The 8,757-nt window shown below is 45.5% G+C and overlaps 1 non-coding gene across 1 annotated transcript; it reads right to left on the reverse strand.

Annotated features, from left to right (window-relative positions):
- Positions 1–1,133: 1,133 nt before the first annotated feature.
- Trnaa-ugc (transfer RNA alanine (anticodon UGC)) lies at positions 1,134–1,207 on the reverse strand. The gene has a single exon. It is a non-coding gene; the product is annotated as a tRNA-Ala (tRNA).
- Positions 1,208–8,757: the final 7,550 nt, after the last annotated feature.

Raw genomic sequence — 8,757 nt, forward strand, 5'->3', positions numbered from 1 at the left:
TCCCTTATTTGCAAAGCATTCCTGTTATGAGCGCACGAAGTCCGCATTTGCAGTAAGCTTTCGCAAATAAGCTGAATGCTCTGTAATATTCTACAAGCCTTAACCTGTCACCGCTCATAAAATAAGCGAGATAAGAAAATAAAACTTGAGCACTCTTGTTTGATATGACCGTAAGAGTAAACATAAGGGAAATCGGGTAACATTGTCGTGGGCGCCTTTCACCTTGCCAGAAATGACACAAATTCCTAGTAAAATTAAACTAGAACCTTCAACTTTTCCCCGCAGGAACTACCCCGGCTAGTTCCGGGTCTCTCTAGCAGAACGTCCTCTTTCGTCGTCACAACTCCGTAAGAAACGGCCCTGGAGCGTCTTAAAAGAGTCTCACGAGCGCAGTGAAAACTCATAGCAGGCGAGCCGCGGCACGCTCGGCCGGACCCCATTGCCCCTCGTGGTTGCGAGTGCGACTCACGGCGGTAATAAGCTACGAGCAAGTCTGAAAGCTGCTGACGACGATGATACTTGGTTTGTGGGCCGCACAACTGCAGGGTTATCAGCGCCCGTACAAAGTCCCAATCGGCACACGGTCCAGTCTCGCCACTGTCCCGAATGATGATGAAATGACGAGGACAACAAAGACACCCAGTTCCCGGGAGGAGAAAATCCCCGATCCTGCCGGGAATCGAATCCGGGACCCCGTGATCCAGAAGCAGCAACGCTAGCCGCTAGATCACGAGCTGCGGACTTTAATAGCTGAGATGACTGGCTCTAGTGCGCAGCATGCCGTGTCTGCTCGCTATTCTTCCTTCAAGAGGTCGGGAGATTGTTTGTAATCATTGTTTTCGGGTTTGGTGATCAACATTACTTATGACAACCAGACATGGCCTGAAGACGCTACTGATTCCAGGTAAAATAAAACCCGTACATAAATTATAAAAGTGTATATATACTAAGATGGTATCTGTTCTTCCGGCTCTGTGGAAGCTTTGCGTGCAGGAGCACGCAGCACTTGGCTGTTCGCTGACATGTCCGAAAGAATAGATACCATCGGTGACCATCGTTAGAATGAAATGAAATGAACACCCTTAGCTGCTTACAGGTGTTGACATACGTCAACGGGGACAGATGAAAGTGTGTGCCCCGACCGGGACTCGAACCCGGGATCTCCTGCTTGCATGGCAGACGCTCTATCCATCTGAGCCACCGAGGAGACAGAGGCTAGCGCGACTGCAGGGATTTATCTCTGGCACGCCTCCCGCGAAACGCACATTCTCAACGTATTGTCCCTCACTACATTAGTAGTGCCCCCGCCCATTATACTCATTACTCGCGGCGCGTTGCCGATTCCCGTAAGAGTTCGGGCACTGTTTGTGTATTCGCACAGAAGAAGAAGATGGTCAAGTGGCCGGTGAGCCTTAACTATAGATATACTATGATGGTATCTGTTCTTTCGGAACAGATGGAGACGAAACATGAGGTGAAAATTTTATACATCGACCACGCCCTCTCAGCCCGGAAGTTTCAACTGAAGAAAGTGTATGTTTGTTACATATCTCCTTCTGAACCACTGGATCGAGTACACGTTTCACTTAGTGAGTGGTAAGAACCACTGTGGAGGTAAGAACCACCTACCTCTCAAACGGTGCAGATCGGAATTAAAAAGAAATGCACAAATAGCTAGACTATATGTATCAAATATCTGAGAATGAGAGCACTTACTGACTTTCAACAAACCTAACACATAACGTCAAGCCTTTACGAGCCTTTTTCTTTCTGACACCGCTCAGAAAATGGTGAAGGAAAAAGTTATATTGCTTACTACGTTGAAGCTGTTCGTGTAGTAAAACTGCAACATCCGACGTAACCTTTTAATTATTACTTCTTTACTACTTATTCTATCCGCAACATATTTTGCAGACGGTATTCACAAATACCACTGAATGTAATGCAAAAATATGTCATTGTGCGACAGGTAATTCAGGAGATATGACGTCGTGAACCAGGGCCGTTAAATATACCGCTCTATGGAGCAGCTTGATTCTGCTCCTTGCTCCGGCTCCGTGGGAGCTCTACGAGCGGGATCGCACAGCACTTGGATGTTCGCTTGACAGCGACAGCCAAGCGGCGCTGCGCAAAGCTGGCGTATTCTCCTTTTTGTGGAAGACTGTGATGTCATAAACAGAAGACAGCATTTGAAATCGTTTGTTAGTCCCAAGTTAGTCAATACTCTGGTGAGCAACTGAGGATATACGTGCGAAATATATCGTAAAAAGGAGACACATTTCTAATTAATCTCGTTGAACACTTAATGAAGACTCTTATGACAACAGTCTTAGAGCGTCAAAGGACAAAATGAATGTAAATATGTCCTAAATACGAAAGTTAATGGATCATGGCAAACTGGAAGGCAAAGCTAGGGAACTGAATAACAAAGAAAATATAGGAAATTAATCCATGTCTGTTGCTGCTTTCGACATTGATTTACTTTCCTTTGCGTAAGAGCTTCAATGTCGGGAGAGATTCATTCAACACAGCTCAGTCTCAAAACACATTTCAGATGATAGTCTGATATGGAACATCTCAGTCGTGTTTTACACAGTTTCATTAGCGAAACGAAATGGCCACAATTGTACATTGATCCGAACAGACTAAGCATCCGTGCTGCACGTCTATGAAATTTCGGGTAACGCTTGTGTGACAAATGTTTTTAAAAGTCACTTAGAGTCTTCCTGCTCTCATATTTATCTTTCAGTTCTAATTCTGAATCGCACTGAAGATCTACGGTTTCAGTTTTGAGAGGATGGCTTACAGAATCGACGTCCACACAATATACAGTAGCGAAATTTCCTAAATCTCTTTCCAAGCGTGAAATATCAGTGAATTTTGTTTCAAATTCAGTACGCAATTCTCTTACAAGATCCGTATACTCTCCAAAATTTGCAGCAATGGCAACGTTCGTTAATGCTGACAGTTTCGGGAAGTAAGAAACGCTTCTAGCTTACAGTTGCCTTGCCCAGAGCAACAGTTTTATCTTGAATGCCTTTATTTTGTCAGAGAAATGGCTGATGAGAATATCCATTCCTCGAAGCGACACGCACAAGATGCCATATTACATCAGTTAAAAAAGCTAAATCACAAATCCATCTATCATGCGACAGTTGAGGAACACTTCCTGCCCTCATTTCCATGAATAACGATATTTCTTGGCGCAGTTTCATGAAGCGCTCAAGAACTTTAGCACGGCTGAGCCAACGAACCTTACAGTGATAAGGTAAATCTCCACATTCACAATCGACGTCGTCCAGAAATGCTCTGAACAAGAGATGATTGAATCCATTTCCTCGAATAGAATTAGTGATTTTGACGATCAAGCTTGTTACATTATTCAGTTTTACTCTTCTGGAACACAAATGTTGTTGATGCATCTGGAAATGTATTGAGGTAACCAGGAGGTCGTGATTCGTCAGTTTTCTCTGGACGTATCCCTCTGAGCCACTGATTTCTCCATCCGTAGCTGGAGCACCGTCTGTTGCTACGGAAGTTAGTGATTCCCACGGCAGACCAAACTTCTCCATAACCGCTTCAAGTCCATTTGAACATGTCTTGACTTGTTGTCGTGTCCTTCTGTCGGATGAGATCTAACGACTCCTCTTGAACTTCTAGCATTTTGCTTACTGTCCTAGAGAAAATAACCAGCTGTGCTGTGTCTGACAAGTGAAAGTCATCCAAAGGCAAAGAAAATGCAACACTGCCTTTAATATACATTGGGAGCTGAGCCTCCAAATCTTTTGCTAATTCTTCAGTTCGACGCATCACAGTGGCTCGAGAAAGTGACGCGAACTGCAGCCGTGGAACCGATTGTGGGCACAGCTCCTCCGTTGTTGTTGCGAAGTATTCTTTGATAAATCCACCTTCAGCAAGCGGCTTCATGTGCACAGCTGTCTGATGAGAAGTTCTGCAATCAATTTTCACAGTAGAGTCTCTTCCAGGATGATAAACGTCCTGCAAATAGTATGAAATATTTTTGTCGCATAAAGTCAGTAGCACAAGCTCCCAAACCCGACAAGGTAATTGTTGAATGAGGAAACTTTCTCTTATTCCTTCCACTGCCATCATATTGCAAACAGAAATTAATATTAAGTGGTAACGCACTTCGTTTGGAAAGCTGGCTTTTAGTTTATGAATATTGTCTTTCGTTCATCGTTGACGCCAGCCGGGGTGGCCGAGCAGTTCTAGGCACTAAAGTCTGGACTCGCTCGACCGCTACGGTCGCAGGTTCGAATCCTGCCTCGGGTATGGATGTGTGTGATGTCCTTAGGTTAATTAGGTTTAAGTAGTTCTAAGTTCTAGGTGACTGATGACCTCATAAGTTAAGTCCCATAGTGCTCAGAGCCATTTGAAACAATCATCGTCGACCTATTTATCGCACTCTCCCAAGTGATTTACTGTATAATGCTTAATTTGAATTTCTTTATATGGTTCAATATTTTGAGATACACTAAACATTTTACAAGACCATCGTATTCATTAAAAAGTTATAGATCCTCCCATGCAGTATTAAAACAAGGTGTCGCTGAGGACCTTCTGTTAGAGCTGCTTGCTGCCTCTGCCATGTCTAAATGCACTGACCGCCGGGACGGGCGGCCGACATGGCCCGCGCTTTCCGTTGCTCTCGCCAGTCACTCTGCTTACCTCTCGCGGCTCCGAGCTCTCGATAGGCTTCCCTGAACGGCTGTGTCGTAAACACAGAGATGCAAGGAAAACTGCCACGTCACGCATAACGTTGTAATTCATTACCCCTAGCGAATTTCTCTAGAGATGCATGTGAAATACGTGTACAGGTATGTGTAAGTATGTTAAACGTACGTGAAATACACTAATGAAGAAAAGTTTAGTACGCCTGGAAAGAGGACGTCGAGTTTTTTGATCCGATGATGTCATGTGACACCTGGGGGATAGTAGATGTACTAATAATGGTTTCAGTGTCGTCCACCAACACATAAAGTAGCTGCATAGCTACTAGGGTGCCATCTGTCTCTACCCTTTAACAGAGAATTCTCAGAACCAGATGGTTCAGTGTGCAAACGTGTGAAACAAGAAAGCAGCAATGCCACGGAGACGCACTAGTGCTTCCTACAAGCAACTGGTCGATTTTGAAAGGGGCCACATTGTTGCCTTCTGAGTGTGGGATGGTCCTTTCGGAGAGAGCCACACAAGTTGGACGTGCTGCGCCAGTTGTACAACGATGCTGGTATCAGTGGTAACGTGGTCATTCTCACGCTCGTAGACGAGGTTCTGGACGTCCAGACAGCACAGGCACCCGCTAGGATCGTGGGATTGTAAGGGCAGCAGAGGCAGGTCTTACTGCTACCACAGCACAGATAGAAGGCTTGTGAGCCCAGACGTGTCAACACGAACTGTTGCGAACTCGTTATTAGCAGCGCAACTATGGGCACGCACACCTCTAGCCTTCCTTCCACTCATGCGCACCGACGTTGAAGGCTCGAATGATACCGTCAGAGGATCAATTGGAAGATGGAATGGCGCGCCAAGGTTTTCTTCAATGAAATCAGATACTGCCTCCCCGCAGGTGCTGGTCATCGTACGACGTAGACGTGGCGAGCGCTGTCTCATAGAGTGCATTTTGGTCCCGTCCCAAGCCTCATGGTATGGGGTGCGATAATCGACAACTCTCATTCACCTTTGGTCTCTCTGGAGAGGATGCTAACCAGCGCCCAGTACGTGCGCAATTTTGTTAGCTCGTTCTGTTGCCGTTCTTGCAACTGGTAGGTTGCGTCTATAGGTCAACGTGCTTTGCAAGAGGTGCAGGAACTTCCATGGCCAGTACGATCTCCGGAGTTGTCTCCAAGCGAGCACATGTGGGATGCGATTGGACGAGAAGCCATTCCTGTGACTCGTCAGCCAACAACTCTTGCAGAACTACATAAACAGGTCGAGCAGGCGTATTATGACTTACTCCAGAAAAGTATTCGCGATCTGTGCGATCGATTGGATGCCAGAGTCAGTGCCTAAATTGCCGACCATGGAGGCTAAGCAACGCAGTAATATCAGTGTTTCAGCATGGGTTGGTGCCTGGTACCCCAGAACGTTTATTCTGTTGATCTGTGTGAACTGTAAATGTAATAATTTCATAAGCACTGTTGCAGAAATAAATCACGAGTGAATTGGAAACCTTTAAAAGGGTATATTATTTTTTTCGGCAGTGACATGTGCGTACCTTGACAAAGCCATGAGTAAAAATTTCATCCTAAGTCTGTTGATGGATTTCAAGCAAACTTCGTACACATGTTACTTACGATATGGAAAGAAATACTGCGGGGTTAACGACCAGCAGTCTCCTACAGGGGTGAGAGTGATGACGTGGAGAGAGAATGCAGGAGGATGAGGAGGATGAGATGGACAAACATAGAGGAGAAGGGGGAGATGGGCACAAACATGGGCGAAGAGGAGATGGTTGGGGGAGGGAAAAATGGACCAAAAGGGACGAGGAGGAGGTGGACAGAGAGAGGGTTGAGGGTGAAATGGAGACGGATGGAAAGAGGGGAGAACTGGAGATGGACAGAGAAAGAAAAGAGGAGGATATGCATGGAGAGAGAGGAAGAGGTGAATGGAGGATAGGCAGAGAGAGGGAAGGGAGAAGGCTGACAGAGAATGGAGAAAGGAGGAGTGGATAGAGAAAGGGGGGCAGAGATGGAGAGGGATGAGAAGATGCTGGGCATAGAGAACTAGACGAGGAGATAGACAGACAGAGGGGAGAGGAGGATATGGGCAGATATAGAAGGAGATGAAAAGAGAGAGAGAGAAGGAAGTAAAGGGGAAAGAGATGATAGAGCAAGAAGGAACACATGGACAGAAGGCACAGGAGCTGATGGATAGAGAAAGGAAAAAGGAGACTGACAGAGACAGGAGGGAGGAAGAGATGTACAAAGAGAGGAGGAGGAGGAAATGGACAAAAAGAAGGGAGGAGGAGATGCACAGAGAGGAGGAGAGGAGGAGATGGACAGAGAGAAGGAGAAGGAAGAGATGGACTAATAGAAGACTAAAGTAAATGCATACCAAATGGTTCAAATGGTTCTAAGCACTATGGTACTTCACATCTGAGGTCATAAGTCCCCTAGACTTACCACAGTGGCCGGCTAAATGCATAACCAGCCAACGCCCGGTACTCATCTAGTCATAAATAAGTCACCATGAAACCGTTCTTCGAATATTCAAGTTTAGTCATCCAGAAACTCATAACTTCATGAGGACTGATTGGATACCTTATGTTCACGAAAGTGTAAGTAACTCATAATTCGCCTTTGAAGATTTATGAAACTGTTAAGAGCCGCTTGCAGCCTGCACGCGGGAAAATCTGGGTCGCCTCTACAGTTTACGCTGTCGCTCCTTGTCTCACTCGTCCTGCAAGTACAAAATTCTTTACAAGGAAATTATCTGTATCGCTTTCGCAAAACATATGAGTCAATTAGCTTAGACTACAAATCTGTATGCTATTTAAAAAAATGTTGAAATGTGCGTAGGAAATTCGACATTTATATCGTGGAGCCTTGAATTTTGCTGCTATAGGTTGTAACTGCAAATCTATGGATAAGTAATGTCAGAACCTGGCTTCTGAGCCACTCGTCGAGGGTAATTCTCCCAGCTGTGAAAGCTCGCACCATTCAACTCTGGCTTACCTTCTCGGTGCCTCACTGAACAGTCACTGACGGAAGAATGGAAAGCCTGCATTGACTGAGGAATGAGGCCGCACGTAATCTCTGTTCTTCGTGCTCTGATTATTTTTTCCTTTCTCATCGCGTTTGAATTCGTCAGTTCACAATGAAATACTGAAACTTCCGTATTTTCTTGTCTTCATTCATTTTAATGTTTCTTCCTTTGTACCTTTGACTTCAAGCCGATCCCCTGAGAGAAATGAAGGAGGAGAAATGAAATAGAGAAGGATTGGTAAACACTGTGCATCATGAAACACGTGTATGTGTTGTTTAAAGCACCTTATCAATATGGCAGCTTAGGGAGGCGGTCTGGCATTTACCTTCACAAAATAGACCAGACACAGATTGTCTAATAGCTTTAATTCACTGCACATTCGAAATACGTGTGCTTTGCCACACACAGCAAGTAATCTCCATTGTAGGCTTATTGGCTGGTTCAAATGGCTCTGAGCACTATGGGACTCAACTTCTGAGGTCATTAGTCCCCTAGAACTTACAACTAGTTAAACCTAACTAACCTAAGGACATCACAAACATCCATGCCCGAGGCAGGATTCGAACCTGCGACCGTAGCGGTCTTGCGGTTCCAGACTGCAGCGCCTTTAACCGCACGGCCACTTCGGCCGGCCTGTAGGCTTATTGTGTTACCCCAGTATCCCACCAACAAACCGAACTGTTTTGAGCAGTTACTATGATGTTACATAGGTTGTTTTCTGAAGCTCCAGGTGCTCCGCCTGCGTACCGTCGTCTGTAAAAAACGGGCTGAGCCGTAAACTAGTTCCTGAAGAGGAAACGCATACGCACTCGGCAGCTGTAAGGGGTCACCATCAGACTCGGTCTGGACGTAATATACACTGAGATGACAAAAGTCACGGAATACCTGCAAATATCCTCCTTTTTCCCGGCTTACACAGCAAATCGACGTGGCATAGAGAGTGGTTGCAAATCCTCTGCAGAAATACTGAGTCATGCTGCCTCCGTAGCCTCCCATTATTGCCAAAGCGTTGCCGGTGCACGATTTTGTGCA

This window comes from Schistocerca nitens, chromosome 4 (assembly GCF_023898315.1).
Source record: "Schistocerca nitens isolate TAMUIC-IGC-003100 chromosome 4, iqSchNite1.1, whole genome shotgun sequence".
NCBI classification, from domain to species: Eukaryota; Metazoa; Arthropoda; class Insecta; order Orthoptera; family Acrididae; genus Schistocerca; species Schistocerca nitens.